General features: G+C 49.9%; 1 protein-coding gene across 2 annotated transcripts in view; it reads left to right on the forward strand.

The window, feature by feature from the left end:
- Positions 1-20469, forward strand: part of NEXMIF (neurite extension and migration factor) — a 1529077-nt gene that overhangs the window by 1299821 nt on the left and 208787 nt on the right. The window lies entirely within an intron of this gene.

Here is a 20469-nt window from a genome sequence, read left to right on the forward strand (position 1 = left end):
TTACTATCTCTTCGGGAAATACACATAGAACCAAGGGGACAAAAGTAAATCACCATCTGACCAAGTACTCAAATCACAGTTAGCTGCAATGTTACTTGGGAATCTAGTGTGGTGGCTATTTTTTTTTAAATTATTGCAACCATATGCACACACATAAAATAGAATTAACAAATAAATCGAAATAAAAACATGCCATTACCTAAAAGTGCCAGAAGAACAATTGATGGACAGAATGCTGAATAGTGTCATACATTCATCACAGTACAGAGATCTGGGCCTAAATCCATCAGTTTTTTTTGCTCCCCATGCCATTCCAGTATAGACCCAGCCATATGAAAATCAGGCTTGACCCTGTTCCCTATGGGAACAGTCAAGCCTGAACTGCCAAGCCAGGTCCTAACTGGAAACAAGCATCCTAGGACTGGTTTTGAGGTTTCACTCCTCATCAGCCAGCCTAGCTGGACTCCAGTGGCATGAAGGTTTACCCCCGTCAGGGCAGACCCATCCCACTCGGGGTGACAAATGCAAAAAGAATAATTAATGGACAGAATGCTGAACAGTGTCATACATTCACCCCAGTACAGAGATCTGGGCCTAAATCCATCGTTTTTTGCTCCCCATACCATTCCAGTTTAGACCCAGCCATATGCAAATCAGTCTTGACCCTGTTCCCCAGGGGAACAGTACAGCCCGAACTGCCAAGCCAAGTCCTCCCTGGACTGGAAACAAGCATCCTAGAACCGGTTTCGAGGTTTCACCTCTCATCAGCCAGGCTAGCTTGACTCCAGTGGCATGGAGAGCACGGGACCCACGTCTGGGCATAACCGTCCCACTCGGGGCGACAAATGCAAAAAGAACAATTGATGGACAGGATCAAATAAAACTGGTTGCCTTATCCTGTTTTCATCCTATATTAGTCAAGTACTCAAGTTTTTTGTTTCTTTATATTTTTGGAATATATTTTCTTGTATAGCAACAAAACCAATTTCTTGCCACTATTTACTTATTTATTTGTTTAAATGCCTTGAGCAAGACTCTCTATGACATCAGCACGCTGAGCAATAGATGCAGGATTTACACATAAAATAGTGTTGTATACTTGTAGAGTGGAGAAATGTGTGAGGCTCTCCAACATGGATCAAGTAGCTGGATAAGACCATCTACACTTGTGACAGTTTAACCAGACATTCTCATCCCCAATGTTTTATTGGTTGCAGTGCAGCTTGGGACTAACAGTAGTATAGACATGATTGTTAATGTTGAGATTGACTGTAGGTGGAATGTCTATGCAAGTGGAAGCACTATAGAGATGGCAGTAATCTATTGTTGCTCGAAGGGTTTTACTTTTCTTGGGTACCCGTTGTCATCAGTTGTTTTGAATATTGAGTGTAAGCATGTTGCATTACACTCAATAATAGCATCGAGGTATGATACAGAAACTTTATAAACATACTATTGTGTTAATGGGAAGTTGGACTCTGTTTCAGAGTATCAGGATGTTTGTTTGGTGGCCAAGTTGAAATGACCTTTCTATAGAATTAGTGTTGGTTGATAAAGGCTTTTGATGAGTGTCTTGCAATAAACCATTTGCAATAGAACATGCCCATGAACTGTTCAGGAAGGCATTTACTTTGAAACCTAAGGACAGTTAGTAGATGATGGTATACTTGGGTTTCCCTATGTGTTTCCCAGCTACATCACCATTGATACTCGTGAATTTGCTTTCCTCGACCGTTACATTTTAGGAGGTAAGTGTTCAAGCACGTCTTGATGGTAGTGAGGTAGCCTTATGTCTGCAGCTGTACCTATGACCCCATTCCAAATGAGTAATGGAACAAGCATGGTACAAGCAATAGATCTGACCACTATCATTTCAATTCTCACAGTTCTAGAGGCAGTTTATCAATAAGATGGCACCTTACGAATACAGTGACTAAAATTAACATGGCCCTCAGTATGTGACTGTAAGGAATGACTACAAACTGAAACCAAAGACAAAATTAGTAAAATCATACAGTTATGTAGTAAACACCTTTGAAATAGATAGCCCTCGATGTTTGAAGGGCCCGAAAGAACATCACTAGGAGGAAAACAAGTTCTGGGAATGGAGAGAGGAACAGACACCCTCAAGCACCCAGGAGTTGCATGTCTTGACCAGTGGCTGCGGGTATATAGGCGGTAGGGGAGCGGGCCGGGGGGGGGGGAAGAAGAAAAAAATTAACACTTACCTGTCTGCCATTGCCTCCTGTCCCTCTTCGCCCGCTTCCAGGGCAGGAAGTAGGAAGCAACCGGCTCCCAGCCTCCAAATAGCCAATCACAACACTGCAATGTTGTGATTGGTCTAAACTCCGTGGCAGCTTTCATGGAGAACATGCAAAGTGTGCATGACGGTTTGACTGGCCCGAGACGGACGGTCAGCCAAAGCGTCCTGTGCACCTGGAGTGGGTAATGCACTCCTCCCCTGCCCTGTCAGCACGCTGATCAAGGGGAAAAATAAAATGAGAATAACAATGAATTATTATCATTTTATTTTTTTCCTCTTTGACCTGCTCAGTGGGGCGACGCTCCTCCGCCTCAGTGGTCTTGACCCCCTTTGACATTGCTGCCACATGTGCTTGCATTTATCATTTTATAGCACATCACTGCACACTGCCCATGCTGCATGTAACCTTGAGAGTGCCATTATGTAGCTGCCTCTGAAACTCTTTGGTACTGGATAGTCTTCAAGACCCGTGGTCATCTGTGCATTAAGCAGGTTCCAGGCACCAACAATCCCTTTTCCTTTTTTTTCTTCTGCTGGGTGTCATCTTTGCACATTCTGGAATAAAGTCACAGATATTCAGCCATTAAAAAATAATAATGTATTCCTGCCTTGATTGTAGGTCTGATTTCTATTACCTGAAAGCCCTATGTTGCCAGTGGCGAAATAAAGGTCCCCGCAGCCCCCACTGTGCTGGGGGGGGACCCGTGCTCCAGGAGGCCCCCTCAGCACAGTACCTTGTGTGTGACAGCTCCTGACTGAGTCGAGATGTAGTTTGCATGTGGGCCCCCCTAGTTTTGTTACGTTAGTGTATGTGGCTTGTCGCATGAGGTTCATACCAAGGGCTTCCTTCATAACATGCCAGTATATCGCCCCCAATCCTTCATCTCACATGTTTGCTCTTCATGTTGGCCAGAAGGAGCTGCAAAATGGAACCTCTAAGGTGTGGTCCCGTTCAAGACTGGCTATAAGCTGCCAGCGGGAAGTTGTGCCTTCTGCAAGAGACCTTAGCACACTTTCACCACCCACCAGTGGTATAAACCAAAATGACTGGGCCCCTTGAGCCTCCCAGCTCTCACAGATATCCATAGACGTTTGGCTGAGTGGGAGGGATCCCCTGAAGAAGGCGTGGGGGCGGGCTGCCATTCAGGGGCCTATGTTATAGCAACGACTAGTATTGGATTAGGGAGGGCTGAGGCGGAGACTATGTGTCACCTTGGCTCACGAGCCGCTTCTGATAACCCTGAGCCTGCAGGCATAATATTAGGCAAAAGACTTACTAAAACAGTAAATGCTGACACAACCATTAAGAAAGTAACAGAAGTTCACATTAGACATAGTTAGTCATCGCCAGTAATGCGAATGCCACAACATTTTATTTACAACCCAAATCGCTTAAATGTTTTTGCTTCTAGTTGGAAAATTCTTCATTGAGAGAAGCGATTTTCTTAGTAATAGGCTTTCAAATAAACTTGAGGAATATTTGCTTTCAGCACCAAAGAAGGTGTCTCCAGCAAAGGCGGTGAATAGCAAGCACATAGTATGGGGCAGAACGTTGGCGACTGAAAAGGATGAATTGTTGTGTACCCTTATCTTTCTGTTGCTACTGAAACCTGGGTAAGTTACAGCTGCACTCTGGCTTTATTGTTTGGGCTCTGTTTGGAGACTAATCTGCATGCATTCTTTTTAAAAAGGCACATTTGGAGTCTTTGCAAGGGGGAAATATACCACAGGTGGGGCTCAACTCTTTGCAGGGCCGGCTTTAGGGCAGTGCGAATGGTGCAGCCGCACTGGGCGCCGGCCTCAGGAGGGAGGCGCTGTGACCTCAGGGGGCGCTATATTTAGCAATATCTTATGATAGGAGACATGAGAGGCACTTTTGCAGGTGGTAGGGAGAGAATCCGAGGAGGCAGTCATGGGACGTGGGGGCACCAAAAGTGATTGTTGCACCGGACGCCACCAGTGCTAAAGCCGGCCCTGACTCTTTGGAAGTCACAATGCAATGTTCAAAGGGGGTTACTTAGAAGGACTGAATCCCTTGGTCTGTGGCGGGGATATGTTTAGCAGAGACTGGGTACCTTCACACTTGCTGGCTGCTAACCCGCTGGTCGGGCTAGCGTCACTATAATAAGACAGTCCCCGATATTCTCCAATTTTGCACTTTTGATGTTAATATAAAAACTTGCTGGCTAGTCTTACTTTACAGCAATCTTGGGAATACAAACAGGCTGCTGCTTTGAATCTTTCCCAAATGCATAGCAAATCCATTCAATTTCCTGCTGCACAATTTCTTCGGGAGAGATGTAGAAGTGTGTGGGCAATATTGTAAGCATCGCTATGGTTCTGTTGGTTGGGGTTTATTCTAGATTTTGCTTTCTCAGTTTATTTATCAGGCCACCCTTAGTGTATTGTTAATAATATTTGAATATAGGTGACACTTTTAAAGAGATTTAGCTATTGGAACTACTAATGTTATAGTTACCTCTAGTAAATTGTCAGCTAATGTATGATTTGTAAAATGCTATTTATTGGCTAGTGTAATTTTTTAATATGTGACCTTAAACACTGGAAGATGTCCTAATTTTTAAGTGATTTTATAGTTTTGACACACAGTTGGACAAAGTATTAATCCATCATCATTAATATGTATGATGGAACGTTTGTCGCACAAATGGGAGGGACAAACTTTGGATTTTGAAAATAAATGGGATACTCTGCTGGGGGTTCTAAATACTGGTCTAACACAAAGATTATGCCCACCGAGCTGACGAGCTATTTGGATGCGCTATTTGGACGCTCTTAAGAGTTTATGAACTTAATTAATCAGCGCGTGTATATGCATTGGTATGTGAGAATAGAAATGAAGACCTGTAATATTCTCGAGATGGGGTTATGGGGGAAAGATATAGGGGTATACTTCATTTCATTTTTTTCTAGTTTTGATTTAAAAGGCAGTCGTAAAATATAACTAAATGAAAAATTAATAACATATTGTTTGACAAACTGATCAGATATAAGTTTGGGAACAGAGTAAGTAATTTATTTATGTGATTTTTGTTTATAATATCCAGAGTATGGACACCCGCAGGCAAATTTAAAAGATTCTATCATTGATTCAGTTTTTGTGGACTTGCAGCAAACGTTGCACCCATCAACAAAGGAGTCAATTGGTGGGTTAATTCAGTAGGACGAGAAGTTGGAAGGATTGGTAGCAGGCCCTCTCACCTTTCAGAAAACAGCACATCATCCAGGAGTGTTGAAAAGTGATTTATGAAAAGTCAACTGAACTGCCAACACCGGCTCTGTTTTCTGGTGTTCCACTTAGATTTTGACTGCTGTTTTCTTTTTAAATCTAGAAAATAATATTTCATTGGTTTTGCCATTAAGTGCTTTGCTGCTGCATTGAACATATCCTCTGGTATAATTGGATGATAAAGTCTTGTGTGTTGAGACCCGCATGCTAGAAATGCTAACCAGAAAGTTGAGCGATTGGAGCACTTCAGAGCTGCCCTAGCCAAGACCAGAAACTTTAATGGGCCCAATGGCCAAAGCAGTAGAAGTCTGGAACCTGTCATCGCACAGAACTCCGTGCATATGCTTGTCAATTTGTTTTTGATATGACAGCTGAGAAAGATAGCTGCTAGGACATTTAGAGAGTCTACTAGATGGAGCTGTTAAATTGTATGCAAACCTCCAGCTGCCAGTTTACATATCTTTGGCTTCTCATATAACGAGCTCATTTTCTGAATTCCAAACAGTTCATCTTTCTAAATGTCACCTGCACATCATGATTCATCTTGACTACTGAAACGTACCTAGGTATTATCCAGTCTCTCACCAGGCATTGCTTCCGTCAGCCAGCACTCTGCTCTTCCAGTTGTTTACCAAGCCCCTTGTATCTTGCACGTTTCATCACTTCTGGATTCACTCTGCTGTTACCTGTTGCCAATGAAGTCACCCTCTGACGTTATATCCCCAAGATGCAATCTATTTATATTGACTGTACAATACTTTCTTCAGTGCGCACTCTGCATTTGGTTTCTCCAGTCAACCCTCTATGAACCTCTGGAGTGGCATGTTTACACCTGTCTTTTTGGACCTTGTTGTCTTTTTTTATACAATTTCATATCTGTCAGGGTTTCTCCTTTATGTATTATTATAGATTTATACAGCATGCAACTACCCAACATGGTTTCCAGGCGCTGAGCAAGGAGAACAATCAAGCCACAGACTACAAATAATAGCACAGGATAGGTAATTATACTTGGCTATAAAGGAAAGTCTTTAAATTCTCACGAAAGGCTAGTAGTGAATGACACATCGTAAGTTCCATTGGAAGAGAGTTCCACAGTTTGAGGCCTAGGTAAGAAAACGAGCTGCCTCTCATACGAGTAAGACGGAATCTGGGCACAAAAAACTGAGAAAGGCTAGCTGATCTCATCTGTCGGGTGGGCACGTAACGTTTGACCAGACTTTGTATGTAGGGGGGCGCCAAACCATATTTGGCCCAGAACATGTAACATAAGGCCTCAAATTCAATGTGTTTGTTCACCTTGAGCCAATGGAGTTTATGAAGCAAAGGTAAGATTGAAGCATGTTGAGGTAGCCGTACAAGGAGGCGTGCAGCCACATTTTGTATGAGCTGCAAGCAATGGACTGCAGCTTTATCTGCGCCCAAGTACAATACATTTCCATAATCTAGTCTAGAAATTACCAATGCTTTCATTACCGTTCACTGTGCTGCAGTTGGAATTAACCAGATATTTTTATTTAAGCCACTTGAGAACCGCAAAGCAGGTTGCAATGACCCCAGAAACTTTGGCTTTGCGGGAGAGATTGTTTTCAATAGTAAAACCCAGGTTCTTAACTTTAGGGAGCGGAGCAGGTAAAGGTCCCAAAGTGTCAGGCCAATGGTTAATTTCCCAAAGTTCAGGGTTATTTCCAAGAACAAGGACCTCTGTTTTAGTACCTTTCAACTTCACTGCATTACTGGTCATCCACAGTGAGATATTACTCCTAGCTGGAGCAAGGTAGGGTCCTGATGCTGAGCGGCTGAGAGAGAAAAGATGATCTGGGTATCATCTGCATTGGAAAAAAATAGTCAGTCCTGACTTCTCAGCAATGTCCACCAGAGGGCGAACATTGAAGTTAAAAAGGAAAGGGCTTAAAATAGAACCCTGCGGCACTCCTGAAGATAATGCTACAGGATTTGACTTTGTGGTGTGTGAGAAAACTTGGAACGAGCGATCTTTAAAAAACAGAGATCAGCCACCTCAAAGCCATATCTAAAGCTTCAAGACGATCTGCCTAGATGGAATGTGATACTGTATCAAATGCCACACTCAAGTCCAGCAGAATGAGAGCTGCCGTACCTCCTTAATCAAGCTGCTGCCTGAGATATTCAGTAACCCCAAGCAGAGCCGACTCTGTGCTTTAGCCAGACATGAAGCTAGCCTATGACGGATGAAATAGATTGTGAATTGCAACAAAAGAGGAGAGTTGGTAATTGATGTGTCTTTCCAATACCTTAGAGAAAACAGAAAGGAGGGATATTGGGCAGTAATTTGACCAGCAGAGAGGGTCAAGACTGGTCTTTTTCAGTAAAGGATGCACAAGAGTGTGTTTCCACTTCTGAGGCACATGACCTGAGTTTAGAGAGGTATTAAGAAGGTTAAGAATCACAATAAGGGCCGATTCGTCCAGAAGTCTAAGCTTAGTTGGGGCAAGAGGGTCAAGTTGGGAGCCGGACTAGATAGTTCCCATTAAAGATGGAAGTGTGGCCAAGTCCAGCGGGAGCCCAGCCCTGATTTGTTGAGGCTCATCGGAAGAAGAGGCCTGGGAAGATGTGTCAGCCAGGTCCACATTTAAAGTAACAGGAAAGGTAAAGTTACCTTGATGAGATGTGTCCAAGTCAAGTTGGCAGTTAATGGACTCTACTTTATTAAGGAAAAACGTTGCTAGCTTGTTACACTGATGTTGCGAAAGTGAGGAAGGAGGCAGGAAAGTACTCGCTGCTGAAAGTTCCTTCACGAGTTTAAACAACGTTTTCTGGCAGTGTTGGGAATTTGTGATCCTTTCCGTAAAGAAGGTGGCACGAACAGATCTACAGAGCGTAGTATTTATTTAGTGCTGCCAAGTAAACTAACTTAGCCTCAGGCACATAGTGCTTCCTCCATTGCTTCCCTAGGACTTTGCAGCGTTTTTTGTCTTGTTTAAGGGAGTCGTTATCACAGCGTACCCTCCCACAAAGCTGTCAGCCTCTGATTTCTGAGGTGCACAAGATATGAAACACTTCTGCTTCCTTCACAGTGCTGGTTGGATGACCTCCAGACATCCATGATCTTTTCTTAGGCGACCTATGTTGCAATCACTGAGTAACCAAATCCTGAGATGTCTTGTCTCTCCATGGCTGAGTGATGTATTGCCTTTGTAGTGATTGCTGTGATTGTATTGCTAGTTTATATTTTTTGTATTCCGAGGTGACATTTCATTGAGGGGGAAGGGGTCTTTAAATAATGAAAATCCCAAATCATTATATGAATAAAGTAAAAATATACAAAACTGGCACTGCTTTCACTAATCGTTAGAAACCCAAATGCCAGATGAGAAGGAGAGGTACTGTTCAGCCCCAGACGAATGTAAAAAGCTACTTTTAGTTTTAAGCTTCTCGCGGGATTTCCTCTGCTTCCCTAGGCAATGGTTTGTGTGTATCAGACTGGTCCTCCAAAGAGGGATTTCAGCTTTGGCCCACATTGAGTGCAATGTGTAGCACGCTGAGTTCGCCATGGTCCGTGTTCAAAAGTCTCGTAAACACGGGTCACAGCTGTCCGTGGTTGTATCATGTTTGAGAGACCCACGTGCTACCTGGAGCCTGACACCGACCCAGGCTTCTTAGGAAATGGCGGCACCCATACTCAGATTATGATGTAGTCATCGGGCACATGCTCACGCTTGCCCATGCCCCCAATAGACATGCACTTTCATTCCGGTTTCCTGCCATAGTACCGCCAGGGGCACCCCACTGTCCCCCCTCCCCCAAAATGCATACCCAAATAACACACACAGAGACTGTTGAGTTGGGTAAAATTTGCTGCAGGTTTATTACATATTACAATATGTAATGGGTGGATTATCTTACGGGCGATCCAAGGGCAGGCAACCAACTGGGCCGCCTGCCCGCCTGATGAGCCGGGCAGCGCGGGAGTGAACCCCGTCATTGCTGCCATCCAGGTGATTCTTTTCTAGGATCACGTGCCGTTGGTAACTTCTACTCACGCCCCCCCTCTCGGGGCGGAGCGTCGCATAGCAAACCCCGCGGTTGTTCAGGCCCACAACCGCCCGCAGAACTAGTGGGGCGCTGACACGGCTTCCGGGACCCTCCCCTGAGGCTCCTCGGTTTTGTCTCAGGCACCCCCTATGGTGCCGCGCAGAGGTACCCTTTGTACCGGCCTGCTTCCAGATCACCCTGTAACTCCGCCACAGCCCTGGAGGCGGCTCACCGTCGCCGCCAGGGCCCCCCACCAGAACAGCTGCAGCCTCTTCTGTCTAGAGCTTATTGCAAATTTGGATGCAGAGAACCATCCCAACTGGTTATGGAGGGCCCCATCTGTATCCCAAAGCCCTTGACGCTAGCCTGGGTCAGATAGTGTCTGATGAAACCAAAGGCCCGTTAAGCCTGAGAAGTTGTGCCAAGGCTGCGGGAATGTTCCACTGCATCACATGCCTCTGCCCCGTGCCAACTGTGGACGGGGCGAATGCATACACCAAGGCTCACATTGCCCCATCTATTTGCTGATCTCACCAAGCTGCCGTCTTTTTAGCACTGTGTGTGCCTGAACACCTGCGTGCCCCATCTATGGGACAGCAGCCCCCATGCTAGGTGACCTCTCCCCCGCCCACCTGCCTACTTTCGCTATTAAGGCGAGAAGGATTATACTTCACCTTTGAACAGTCCCTTTGTCTACTAAATCCTGACACACAGGAGCGCCCATGACCGGACGTGCGTGGCAATGGGCCCTCCTGCCCTTGCCATGTATCCCTTATGCCTTATGGGAAGTCTGCCCGCTCAGTTCCCTCTGTGGTGAAACCCCCTAGGCATACCACCTTAGAGGATCTGTCTGATTTGAGCAGTGTGCACTGTCTACAGTATGGTCCAAACATTAAGGATTGACTAGGTCCTGCTTCCCCCATCCTAGAATACTCCCCGCTATGGGGGCGGCAGGGGGGAGGGAGGGTGCCTCCTGCCAACCCGGGGCATGCCTAGCGGTGACAAATTACCTGCTACATTGAAGTTTAGCTTTGGTTACACACTGGACGTGCCAAATGTTCTATTGCCATGGTGTCCCATTGTGTTTGAAACACCTTGCTACCCCAGTTATTGGGACGGCAGCAGACTATGTTGGCTGACCGCCTCCCCACAAAGCGTGGCACAAGTGTCGGTGTCCCAGGTTCCCAGTTTACTGCTGGCTGCAGTACACTCCCAGTGGATCCGCTGGGAGATACCACAAACCGCAATGGTCCTCCGAACATTAAGAAGCGCCCCATTCTCACCTGGGCGTACCTCTAAATGCTGGTGGTTTCACACCGCTGTGAGGCCAGAGACGCAACCCTTGACCCTGTTTACTGGTTTTTGCTACTCGGCACCCTTTAATGTCGAAGCTCTGTGTTTGCACAGCGCGCGTGCTCCCAAGGTACGATGTCGCTGAAGGGGCGGAGGCTGTTACCCACTTGCTGGTACTTATCTATCAGCGTTTCCCAGCGCCTCCCTTTGGGCTGTAACTACCAGGGTGAGAATGCAATTATACTTCCCACTGAAGGGCTGCTGACCAGTGGCAATGCAGGCAGGCCCTGGGCATGAAAACTGATCTTGAGTACGTCCCTTACCCAGCCTATGTGTCCCATAACCCTTTTGCTACAGTATCCCAACATGCCAAGAAGTTAGCCCGTACTTGGATGAGAGGACAGGGAGTAACACACTCGGCCCTTGTTCTGAAATAGAGAAGCTAACCTCCTAGCCTGGCGAATGACAGCACCCCTGCATAAAAGCTCCTGTGCTAGTGGGAACCAAACCTTCACCTTTCCACTTCTGACTAATTGAATACCTTTCCCCGGTGGTATCTGGAGCTGACTAACATAAGGTGCTTTCTTTACCTGCCTCCGCATAATCTGTGGTCATGTGACCTGGATGGTGGAGAGCTATCTCTGAACCTCAGAAATTGAAAACCCTGGAACTGCAGCCATGAAAGCTTATTAACCGAAGACCAATGGACCGGGGCAGCTCCGGGAGTTCGTACTCGCAAAGCTGGGACACCGACACCTTTAGGGTATCGGGGATGTTCAAATTGGTCCCTCAATATCCTTCGTGAATGCCTTAACCTATGATGCCTGGGTCTGCTTAGACCACCCTTTGAACTACCCCCTTCGTGGATAGCCCCTAATTGTATGTAGCAACCCGCTGGTTATCCAACTCCGATTGCTCGCAAAGGACAATGTCCTTTATCCGCTGGTGCTGACCAAGAGCTGGTTTCAGTTCGATCCTCTCCCTGTGGGAGCAAACAAACGTCAATGGTCACGATACCGACCCACAGCGCTTCACTTAACGACCCTGGTATGCCTACCTGCCCAGCTACCCCCTGCGCTGCTTAGGCCATGTGTTCCACACTTAACATCACTAGCCGGTATCACTGGTAAACAGAACCTCCTGTATGCTAAGAGGGAGGGTACCTGTTATTTCTGTCCTAATAGTGAGCTGCTGCTGTGTAACCATGTTGAAAACGCGCCAAGCCCGTGTACTGTCAGTACCTTCCCTTGAGTGGGCATAAAACGGGGGTGCTGGGCTTTATCAAAACCAACGCTGCTCCAGCTGCTAATACTACCGCCTGTGCTGTAGTACGCAAATGGCATTCCTCCTCTAACCTTAAAATGCCATGGTAAGCGCACCTGAGCCAAAGTAGCTGCTTTTAGTCCCCCATTGCAACTGGCCAGTGCATAATTGCAGCGTGCGTTAGGGTCCCTGACAAGAACCATAAAAGCCCTTGCATTTTATCGGTAGCATGTGTCCACTGTGTGCTGGCACTGCCTTTCCTGTGGGCAGCTGTGTCACTGGATCTTAGTATGCCCGCGGGGCTGGACTACGACTCTTTGTTTATTTAAATTCTTTATAGAGTTTTTATATGGCGCGAGCTGCGACCCTAGACGTCGGGACACCGAGCACTTTACATGAGCACCAATTGCGTAACCCGGGGACCCTACATCTTGTAAGGCACCGGGATGTTAAGTAATGTGCACAGGATTCCAGGCTGTTGGGCATCGTTGCAGAGACTACAACAATGTTGCGATGCCCTCAGGTGGGCTGGAGCGCAACAGCGCAACATAGCTGTCCCGCGGTGGGCTCCATGCCTACATGGAAGCATGTAAACAGATTCAACATAAACCTAGAACCTCCAGCGCTGCCAAGCATCGGGGCAGCCATGGAAAGTATAAATTGGGCAATGTGCAAGTAGCCGGCCGCCGAGGAAGACGGAACCAGGGCGTAAGGTCCCAGTTACCTAGAGCCGAACCATTGTCCTATGCCCTATCGGGGATAGGCCCCGGAATACCTCATGTACGCTTCAATTCTGGACTGGCGTGCTGGGCAAGAGCTGTGTTACGCCATCACCTGCCTGAGTCAACCAACCGCCAGTTGGCCCTGACTAACCTGGTGTCATGACCTACGCCCCTTTTTTAAAAAATTAACATTTGCCCAACTAACTGGAGGCCCATAAGACCTGGCCGCGACTGGGAGATGGGGGCTACCTCACTGTGAGGGCCCTGCTTCCGGAGAGGTTGGACACCTGGCCTGCCGCCCGGGGGTGTTCTGAGCTTAAACAGCTGGCCATTGGTCCCTAAGGAATTGCCCCTGGGGTCTGCCATTATGCTGGCCCTAACTCCGACCTGGCCTAAATCTTGAACTAATAGGTCAGAGACCCCCACGCATCCTGAAGGATGCAGGGCTTTACAGTTGCCTGATATTTGCCGCATTGTTAAATGCATCCCAACATATGTTACCAAAGGAGCACTGCACCAACGCAATCCCTTCTATTGGCTTTGTCAATGCTTGTAGTTGCATATGGTACTGGGCAGCACTTATGGCTGTGGTGCGTTGTATATAGAAAGTGCATCCATTTGGAAAGGTGAAAGTGGCGCATATGCTTTAGTAACCTTTGGGACTTCACCCTACTAAACACATACAGCAGGGCGCCTGTCCTAATTTCAACCTGCCCCACGTGGGCATGGGGGAGGGGGACATGACATGCAAAGCGTGGTCGACCTCGCCTTCCAGTGCCCCCGCAGTGATGTGCAAGTGACCACACTGTGGGCATAGTTGTGGAGACTACCTACCTGAATGCTGGGACCGCCAAGAGCGTCAAATAAGAGGAGACTCTCTTTCTGCGCTCAAGCATGTCCTACCTTTGCTCTAGCAAACAACTCAATTGGCGACCGTGGATTGTGCCTGGGCCGCCACCCTTTGCGGTGTCCTTTTTCTGGACTAGGCACCGTAACTGCCCCGGCTAAAAGCACCTGGCGTGCCGGCGCTTTGTCTTTCAAAGACAGGAGTCCTCGAAACCGCAGGTGCACACAAGTTGCCCAGTTGTCTCCCCAACCGCGCGACTTCTAGTGGCCCCGGACGCATATTTATATAGCACGAGCTCGAACCGAAGGTAGTGGCGCGCTTAACGAGGCTCTTGCAAGCCCTATTCGCAGCTCTCCCAGCTCCTCAAAGTGTCCAAGAGCTTACCGAGGTCTTCTGATGTTGCAAATGCAACCTGGTTAGGGCAGCTGGGAGGTGTAGTAAACGGTCCGGCGCACAATGCCGGGGGGGGGCCTGGAGGGGGGGGTGCGGCCCTGGGGGGAGCAGCGGTTCTGCCCCTCGCCGGCGGTTGCACCGCCGGAAAATCCTTGACTGTGGGGCAACGTATCCTCTTGGACCTAGAGGGGCCAGCTTCCTCGCTGTGCTCCCGTTCGGCGGGCGGGACTTCACTGGCAATGCCAGAGTCAGCGGGGTTGCTGGTTCGCAACAGTTCGGTGGCCCAAGCCAATCCCTTGGTCCTGGCCAAGTCTAGAAAAGCGGCAATACGAGCGTCCTCGGAGGTGCCTGCCTGGGTCTCCTCGACTTGGGACCCCAATGTAAACAGCGATGGGGATCCCTGACTATCCATCTTGTTCGGGGCGAGCACTTCCAATCTGGAAGGAGAGAAAAGACATCATTTAGCGCCATACTCCTCCCCTGGTGCTCTCGTCGCCCTGCTCCCTAGACCTGGAGATCTGCTCCGATCCCACCCCCCCCAACTGGCCCGTACTTACACGCTGAATACAGGGAGAAATGCAATGGACGTGCCGTCCGGTTGTCGTTCACTGGTCCCTCTGTTGTCCTCGTCCAACTCTAATCCGACGAGCAACGCTGCTGTAACAACAAACCATTGTGAGACCAAGGACAACACGCACAAAGGGGGATGGGGGGGATCCCTTCCCTCCCCCGCAATTGTCTAGCCGCGGCTTGCACACGCCCCTAGGCAACCGCCTTGGCATCATTAATAAACTACCAACGGGAAAACAGGTGTGGGCAGTCCATGCCCTGAGTCCTGTACCCCGTTTAACCTCCATATTCAGGCCCGGGAGGAATAAGCGATTAGCCCAGAATCACAGGACGTGCCCTCGAGGCTCTACCTGGGGACCGTATTTACATTACATATTCAAGCGCGGGATATTAAGCAATTTTTCCCCCCTCCCATATCCCAGGACGCAACCTCGAGGCTCTAGCCCTGGTTTCCCGCACCACCGTCACGCTTTCTAGCTCGTGCCCCCGGTCTGCACTGTTCCTCGCCGGGGGCCGGATGAATGGGGAAACTCGCGCCTAACGCGGCCTACTTTAATCAATCGATTGCATGTGACACACGAGACCCGGCCACGGGGGTGTGGCCTGACTGCCACTGTTGCCGGCCTCCGAGCTGGGAAGAGCGTGATCCGCCATCCACCCAGTGGAGAAGGGCTTATCTTTTATGTCGCGCGGACTCAGGCTAGCACAGAGTCACCGCGCGAACTCGACCCGAAGGTACTGGAGCACTGTGCATGAGCACCGTTTCTACGTCCATATTAGGGCACGGGGCGACTAAGTGATTTGTCCAGGGTCACCGCGCGAACTCGAGCCAAAGGATTTGGAGCGCTGTACCTGGGCACCGCAGCTATATACCCACTCAGGCCCGGGGAGACTGAGTGGTTTGCCCCGGGCCACAGCGCGAACTCGATACGAAGGCATTGGAGCGCTGTGGCTGAGCGCCGCATCTACATACACTCGCGGACACTGGGAGACTAACTGATTTGGCCCGGGTCACAGCGCGAACTCGACCCGAAGGCCATGGAGCGCTATACCTGATCCCCGTACTTACAAACGGATTCGGGCACGGGGCGATTAAATGATTTGCCCAGAGCCCCTGCGCGAACTCGCCCGAAGGACTTGGGGCGCTGTACCGAGCACCGTAACTACATACCCACGCGGGCACTGAGAGACTAAGTGATTTGACCCGGTTCCCAGCGTGAGCTCGACCCGAAGGCCTTGGAGCGCTGTACATGAGCCCCGTATTTACATCTGCATTCGGGCACGGGAAGGTTAACCTCTTGAGTGCCCATGACGAGCTGGTCTCGTCATGGGCCGCGGTTGCGCTGTGCCCATGACGAGACCAGCTCGTCATAAACCGGGCCCGCTAATGAAACGCCCGGCACAGGGCGGGGAAAGGGGCGGGCACTCAAGGGGTTAAATGATTTGCCCGGCGTCACCGCACGAACTCGCCCACTGGCATTGTAGCGCTGTGCATGAGCACCATATTCACATACATGTCCGGGCACGGGGAGATTAAGTGATTCGCCCGGCGTCACTGCGCGATCACGACCCGAAGGTAACCGGACGCTGTGCGTGCGCACTGTATTTACATCAAATCCGGCCACAGGGAGATTAAATGCTTTGCCCAGGATCCCAGCGCAAACTCGCCCGAAGGTCTTGGGGCGCTGTGCCTGAGCACCGTATTTACGTATATGTTCAGGCACGGGGATATTAAGTGATTCGCCCAGTGCACCGTTTTTATATCAATTCCGGGCACGGGGAGGTTAAGTGCTTTGCCCGGAATCACAGCGCGAGCTTGCCCGAAGGTATTGGGGCGCTGTGCATGAGCACCGTATTTACTTATATGGTCAGGCACGGGAGATTAAATGAATCGCCCAGCGTCACAACGGGAGCTCGACCCGCCGGTACTCGGAGCACTGTGCATGAGCACCGTGTTTAACTGCGGCTGCCGAGTGCGTTTCGAGCTTCCTTCCCCTGCTCAACTTTGCCGCCCTCTCTGGCCGCCGCACAAGCATGTATCTTGCGCCCCTCCGCCCGTGGCAATCGTGCCACAGGGCCCCGTCGACCTGGTACTGCCCAGGGACAGGGCCGGGGCGGAGTGGGTGCAGCAAGACTCACCGTTAATAAAGAAGCACGACGACGAAGCGACGACCTAGATGCTGCGATGCGGCATGGTGGGCGACAAAGAGGTCGCCAGGAGGGTGGGGGAAGGCTAAATAGCCTCCCCTTCCCCACAGGGGCCAGGAAGTGACGCGATTGTGCGTCATATCCAGCCAGTACGAGGAGAGGGGGACACCGGTCGTCGTCCCCGCCCCCTCCCCTCGGGAGGGGGTGGGGAGGGGTGACCGGTGCCCCGGCGGCACTAGGGCGTCAACCGTTGTAGTGGCCCCCTGCGGGGGCCGCGGTCGGAGGCATTCTTTCTGCTGTTCTCGTGTCTCTTGAGAACGCTGCCTGGCGGGAGATGTGTCCAGTGACTCTTTGATGTGCGAGGCAGGAGTCCGCGAGCTGGCCAGCTGCCTGGAGCTGGGAAGAGCAGGCAGCAAGTCCGGATGATGTGCGAGGCAGGAGTCCGCGAGCTGGCTAGCTGCCTGGAGCTGGGAAGAGCAGGCAGCAAGTCCGGAGGATGTGCGAGGCAGGAGTCCGCGAGCTGGCCAGCTGCCTGGAGCTGGGAAGAGCAGGCAGCAAGTTCGGATGATGTGCGAGGCAGGAGTCCGCGAGCTGGCCAGCTGCCTGGAGCTGGTAAGAGCAGGCAGCAAGTCCGGATGATGTGCGAGGCAGGAGTCCGCGACCTGGCCAGCTGCCTGGAGCTGGGAAGAGCAGGCAGCAAGTCCGGATGATGGCGAGGCAGGAGTCCGCGAGCTGGCCAGCTGCCTGGAGCTGGGAAGAGCAGGCAGCAAGTCTGGATGATGTGCGAGGCAGGAAGGAGTCTGCGACCTGGCCAGATGCCTGGAGCTGGGAAGAGCAGGCAGCAAGTCCGGATGATGTGCGAGGCAGGAGTCCGCGAGCTGGCCAGCTGCCTAGAGCTGGGAAGAGCAGGCAGCAAGTCCGGATGATGTGCGAGGCAGGAGTCCGCGAGCTGGCCAGCTGCCTGGAGCTGGGAAGAGCAGGCAGCAAGTCCGGATGATGTGCGAGGCAGGAGTCCGCGAGCTGGCCAGCTGCCTGGAGCTGGGAAGAGCAGGCAGCAAGTCCGGATGATGTGCGAGGCAGGAGTCCGCGAGCTGCCTCGAGCTGGGAAGAGCAGGCAATAGGTCTGCGGGAAGAAGCGATGGCGTCGCCTCTGCTGGCGTTATGGCGCCTCACAGAGGCCCAAGACGTGAAGCTGGAACCATCTGATGCCCTGACCTTGTCAGTTCTCATGAGCAGCGGGTACAGGCTGTTCGCTGTCAGCCTGGCGCTGGCAGGATGCGATTAGCGGCCTAATGGGTGCAAGCGCGACTCTCTCGGGCGTTGGCGGGGAGTGGGAGGCGGCGTAATGATCTGTCAGGCTTCCACTGCACAGTCCCCTCACAGTCGGACCGCTCGGGCCCGCATGGCTTCACACATGTGGGCAGCTCGCCTTGGCACTCTAGTGGGTATCAAGTCATCGTTTCATCGTTAGAGCCCCGGTTCGTCCCGGCTAATGAGCCAGTAGGCCCCTTGCACACCGCAAGCCTCTTGGTTACTTTTCGCAGTGAAAAGGTTAAAAAAAAAATCTCCGCCCTCACCCCACGCACACAAGGTTTCCGTGCAGTAGCTCTGGAGAAAAACAAAACAATTAAAGCGTTAAGAGACATTTTAGGAGCTCGCGCCAGCGGCAGCAGCTCCCGCGCTCTGCAGCAGGACGACTCTAATTGTTTCATTAGGAAGACTTGACGCGGCCTGAAGCATCAGAAAGGCTTCAGCGAGGGCAAGAGGAAAACTGCAGGCAAACGCCACACTCGGAGTACACGAACACTGTGCTGGACCCGCCCTCAGCGAAGCCAGGGCCGCTCAGGGCCCCCTCAGAATCCTCCCTCGTCAGGAAAACACGTCTCTGTAAATGGCAGAGTTGAGGAATTAAAGCGCCTGGACGCAGAGCGCCGGCTGGTCCGTGCTTTCCCCATTCCACAGCCTTTGGTGTGTTGTACATTTATACTGAACGCAATTCAGCGTCTTTGTCGGATCCAGTGCCCGGAGGCCGCACTTCTTTGTATTCCTACTGATCTTCCAAATTGAGGTTAATTGAATAATTATTTTGACAAGCAAGGACACCTTGGTCACCTGCACTGACAGTTCAGTTGTGGAACAGGGATTATGACAAGAGACCGAGCACAGGGTAGAGCCAGGAGTCCTCTGGCACCAGGTGGGAGCGGTGCCTGTAACAAACCAGTGTGGTGTGCCACTCTCTTCAAACCCAAAACTAATGGGCACACATTTATTTGGAAACCTGGGATCCCAGAGACCTTACAGCCATACTTTAACTTCAAACTCCGAGTCTGCTGCTGGGAAGGGACAGGGTCAGTACTAACCTAAAGATTTTGCAATCCTCAGAGCCATTGTTTCTGCCCATGACCACTGACCACGTGTTCTTTTTTATTGGTGGCATTCATTTCCCTCTTTTCTCAATTCTCATAACAAACAACATGATGATGTTAAGTCTTTCGCAATTGCTATTAATCCAAATAGCAGTTTAGGCCCCATTTCACAAGCTCTTCCCTTGATGCGTCTGTGCTCTTTCTGTACAGTGGAGTGAGGCTGATGGACTATTCAGTTGTAAACCTTGTTGCACACTGCTTGTATTACTCCACGTAGCCATCTATACATCTATTAGGCTGTGTGTTAAACCTCACATCTTTGGTGTGGTATTGCCCCAGACCTTTTACCTTCAATCCCCTATTTTTGCTAAACCTGTTACTGTTGGCATTAGGGCTAATCAGTGGTAAAGTGCTTGTGCTCTCTCCATTAAATTTGGTCAAATTGGCATTCACCTAACTGACATATTTAATTTACCCATAAGTCCCTAGTAAATGTTACTACATGTCCTCTCCTACCAACAGCCTCTCTGTGATATTCAGAAGAACTTCACAGACCACAGATTGTGAATGCAATTGCTTTACCACTTGTCACCCAGAGCTGTAGCAAGTGTTAAATGCACATGTGAAAGTTGTAGCAGTGGAAGGTACCTAATAACACAACGGAAGAACACTGTTATTAGTGTCCAATTGTGTGCCCTTTGTAAAGATCCCTAAAAGCTAAATAAATCTTTGAGAAAGAGTGGGCAGAAGGCCTATATCAGAAAGTATTGCCCTTTGCTGCTCCGTTTTTTTTTCAGTGAATAAGTTATCATTTAAATGGTGCAGTTAAGCACTACTGCGTGGTGCTTTGAGCAATAATAACTGTTCATTCCCTATATAGGAGAAAGGCTGATTAACATCTTATGTAGTACCTAATCTACGGACAATACATTTCTATCAAAGCCACACCTCGTACCCCATATCGCTGCCCCAGACTGCTCAACCTCGTTGCTCTGCACGCCTGCCCTTTCACTCAGTATATTTTCTTTCTGCCACTGATTTCTTCTTCTGCTGTAAGACATGCCTCATGTTCCCTTGTACCTGTTTCCACTTCTGCTCTGTTTGCCCCTCCATGCCCTTCCTACAGAGGCTTTCAAGTTCTCCTTTTGTGGCCGATACGGCAGAACTGGGAAAAGTAACCAGCCCTGGCAGATTGCTGCTCGACCCCAGGGGGCCCCCAGTAACAAAACCGGCCCCTGCGGCTACAAAACAGTCCTCCCACCCCACCGGGAAAATGCCCTGTGCCTACTTCGCCAGTCGGCCCTGCCTCTACTCAGTGTTCACCTGGGTATCCATGTGGG

Source organism: Triturus cristatus, chromosome 5_2 (assembly GCF_964204655.1).
Source record: "Triturus cristatus chromosome 5_2, aTriCri1.1, whole genome shotgun sequence".
NCBI lineage: Eukaryota > Metazoa > Chordata > Amphibia > Caudata > Salamandridae > Triturus > Triturus cristatus.